General features: G+C 47.0%; 1 pseudogene; it reads left to right on the forward strand.

Annotated features, from left to right (window-relative positions):
- The first annotated feature begins 1,825 nt into the window (after window positions 1–1,825).
- Window positions 1,826–1,987, forward strand: LOC146863890 (5.8S ribosomal RNA; annotated as a pseudogene).
- Window positions 1,988–4,136: the final 2,149 nt, after the last annotated feature.

Consider the following 4,136-nt stretch of genomic DNA (forward strand, 5'->3'; position numbering starts at 1 on the left):
AAGATTGTCCTTCCTTTGAACTGTCCATGATTGTTATGATGAGTGGTTCAATTTTTATACCTGGTACCAGCCATTGTCTGGGGGAACTTCCTGGCCTACCCCAAAATCTAGCACTGGTCAGTTCTTCCCTTTCCTCTGGGTTTGGCTCTAACTTTCTAGAATGACAAAAGTTAGGACAGGCCTAGAGTCACGTTGCTTTGTCTGTGCTGCAGGCCATCTTGCCAGGAAGACCCCCTCCCCTCACACCTAGGTTTTATTTGCCTCACTGTCTGGAAGCAATATGCAAACCCCAAAAGCAGAGCAATTCACAGTCATGTGACCCAGGACACCGGCAGAAAGGCACTGTTGGTTGTATAAAGAAAATGCCATTTTCCTAAAAGTGGCATTTTCGAAATTGTAGCATGAAATCTGACTTCACAATTAAAGAGGATTTTAAATTATAATTCATTTGTGTGTAAATAGCATATCTTCCTCTGCTCCCCATCCAACCCCTATTAAATGTAATAAGGTAACCCAGTGTTAGTTTATAGGTGAGATAGGTCTTACAACAGTGACCTCCTTTTTAAATACTATACCAAGGGTGGTTTGGTTCTACCTTAGGGGTGACTTAGAAGTATTAAAAAGGAAGTAGTAAGCATGGCAAATGGTTTATTTCACCAGGTCGATATGGCAGGTTAAACTGAACTATATCCTGCAATGGCAGTCCTGAGACATGTTTTAAAAGGCTACTTCAGTGAGTGGCACAATGGGTGCTATTGCCCACTAGTAGCATGTTATTTACAAGCCTGGGTACATGTAGTACCATATAATAGAGCCTTAAAAGTACATAAATATACCAATCATGAAGAAGCCAATTTAATCATGTTTTCAAGGGAGAGCACAAGCCTCGCTAACCATCCGGTTAGCATGGAAAAGTTGCACAATGTCCTAAAAGTAAAAAAAATTGAGTTCAGCAAAGGAAAGCAAAGGAAGCCAAAAAAATCGGTTGAGCCTGCAGAAAAGGCCAAGTCCAACTTGGGCCATTTATCACCTACATGGGTGGTGCAAAATGTGCCATGCCAATGTCACTGATGTTTTGTACTTAAAATAAATAAACAAAACACATCATTTCCTTGATGAGACTCAGGGCCGATTCACAAAGAGCCTCTGTACTCGTGGCAGAGCACCTGCAGTTTTTGCGGGGGCCCCACACTCTTAGCTGGACCTCCACAATGAGAAACTGCAATGTGGAGATCATGCCATGAGTGCGGTGCCCCCGACAGGACGAATGCGGAGGCCCTTTGTGAATCGGACCCGCAGTGTTCAGAATTCTGAGCTCTCCTAGAAATCCCAGTGAGAGCTCATTTGAAGCTTCCAGCCCAGTCAGTGCTTCAGGAGGCCAGATACATTATCTTGGATGTCCACCTCTATTACTCGGTGCTCACAGATTACAAGAATGGATAATGCTCTGATCAGCCAAGGGTGAGGACACCGGGACCTGGGTACCAGATGACCAATGTGCAGATGGGATAACCTCTATCATTGCCAGCCCACTGGTTGCCCTGTCCTGTGTGGCCAGGCTGGGATTTAAAAACATGAGCAGTCCCTCTCACAGCTGCCTCCCTCCACTGCTGTGCGATCTGCTCACCTGCCCGCTGCAGCAGCAGGTAGGGCTTCTGAGCTGAGCGCCTGGAAACACTCTTTGAATCGTGGAGGATGAGTCCCAGAAGGGAAGCTTGATGGGATGTAAGACCGTGTTGCTGCATTTCCTGCTGGTGGATGGTGCTGCCTTCAACCCACCTCTCCTGCACCCGTAGGTTGGGCAAAGTTTGTGACAGTTGCCTGTGACTCTTGGTAAATAATCACTCGGCTCAGGAGTTGATGAAGAACACAGCTAGCTGTGAGAATTATTCTGCATTGCAGGACACATTGATCATCAACATTTCGAATGCACAGCGGCACATTGCAGCCCTGGGTTTCTCCTGTGTCTAAACCTGTCTGAGGGTCGCTTGAACATCATTCGCCCTGACTTGGCCTATTTTAATGGGCTCTGATTCCTTTGTCCCCAAAAAATTAGACCCTAGCTGCTCGTCGCATTGCTCCTGGCGTGAAGATATGCTGCTGGAACTCATGTTCTTTCCCGACCTCAGTCGAGCAGGCAGATGACTGGTCGGTACTAGACTTGAATACAACTTTGGGAGCCTAGCTATGTGCCGCATGTGGCTGTCTGTGGTGTCCCACCGGTGTCCAGGTGCATTGTCTCAGGTGACTACTTCCACTGCCAAGACTAGGAAGGCCTCCTGCCTGCCGGTGCTGGTTTGATGTTGGCCGTCACAGGCTTCAGTCTCTGATCCAGGAAAGTGTGTACTGCTGTACCCCTTTCCCCCTGCAGTCTAAGGATCGGTCCTGCTGCCTCCAAGCTTTGGCATCTGACTACAACCTCATATCAGATGTGGTGACCCACTAAATTTAAGCACATTACTAAGAGGAGAAAAACAAACTAGCCAGGATTCCCTCAATAATAGAAAGTGAAGAGCCCAGCGCCAAATCCTTTCCCAGGGGTAGGTGTGGCAAATGTGGAGTAAAGAAAAACAACTCCCTGGTGTTTCTCATGGGTTCCATGTCCTTATGATTGAGTCTCACCCTGTGGACAGTGTTAGTCCAGTAACTGTCCCTGGTGTGCTGGGATCAGATCTTTTTGAAGTTGGGTTGCTTTGGAATGCAGCCCAAAGCAGGTGTGTTGTTCTTTGCCCTTTTTGCAGGGTCATCCCAGACCTTTTTGCCTTCCTCCTGTATTTTGTCTGACCTGATTTTGGTGGTTTTATGACTCTGGGCACTTTACCACTGCTGATCAGTGCTAAAGTGTTTATGCTGTCCCTGTAAATTGTTGTTATGGATTGGTGTTTCTATGATTGCCATATTTGATTTACTATTCAGTCCCCAGTACAGTGCACTGTGGGTGCCCAGGACCTGTAAATCAAATGCAGCTAGTGGGCCTGCAGCACTGATTGTGCCACCCACATAAGCAGCCTGTAAATGTAACTCAGACCTGCCACTGCAGTATCTGTGCACAGTTGGTACTGCCATGTCGACCTGGCAAGGGCACCCACTTACCAGGTCCTAACCTTCTCTTTTCTTACATATTAGTCACCCTAAGGTAGGCCCAAGGTACCCCTGTGGGCAGGGTGCAGTGTATGTTAAAGGTAGGACATCCCTGATGTGTGTGGCATGTCCTGGTAGTGAAATCCTGCCAATTTCGTTTTTCACTATTGAAAGGCTATCTGTCCCATAGAAAAGAATGGGGAGTTTGCTTATAACATCTTTTAAGCATAACTGCCCATGGGAACAAGATAGGGAAATAAAGTTTGATATGCCTGAACTCAGAATATAAAAATGCATCTTTTAGTAAAGATGATTTTTATATTGTGTGTTTGAAAATACCACTTTGATAAAGTAGGTATTTTATTGCTTAACCATCCTGTGTGCCTCTGCTGGTTTGTGTATTGACTGTCTGGCTTTGGAGTGACAGGGGCTGGGGAGGTGCATTCTCTCAGACATCCACGAGGGGGGTTGAATTTTTTCCTGCTTTTCCTGAATGAGTGAGGGCTGGGCTGACTAGACCTGGGCTGCATTCAGAGGAGGGGAAGGAGTTCTCACTAGCACCTGATTAGGCCCAGTCTAGATTTACAGTGGTGGGAGGAGATTTCCCTTGCACCTGAATAGGCCCTGTCTGTTTAGACAATGCTGGCTCCACCTCCTGCCAGGAAGCTGCACCAGAGAGGGCAGAACTGGTTTTGGCTGGGCAAAGAGCTTCTCAGCCACAGAGAACAAAGGATTTTGTATTATAAAAAAAGTGGCACAGACCCCAGACTTTTAGATCACTTTTGGACTTCAAGAGAAACCTCTGCCAAGGAGAAGAGCTGGAGAAACTGGAAGAGGAGTACTGCCCCTTTGCTGTGTGCTCTCTGGAGTTGGCCTGCAGTGGTTGTTTGTGCCAAGGAGAGGAACTGTGTGTGCATCCTGCTTGACAAAGTATCTCCAAAGACTTGAAGTGGAGCTTGCCCCATGTTCAAGAGGTCTCAGGAACAGAAAAGACCTCACCACCCTTCTGTTCATCGTGTCTGGTTCCGCTGGTTCCAGTCGCCGCAGAAGAAGAG

This window comes from Triturus cristatus, chromosome 2_1 (genome assembly GCF_964204655.1).
Source record: "Triturus cristatus chromosome 2_1, aTriCri1.1, whole genome shotgun sequence".
Taxonomy (NCBI): Eukaryota; Metazoa; Chordata; class Amphibia; order Caudata; family Salamandridae; genus Triturus; species Triturus cristatus.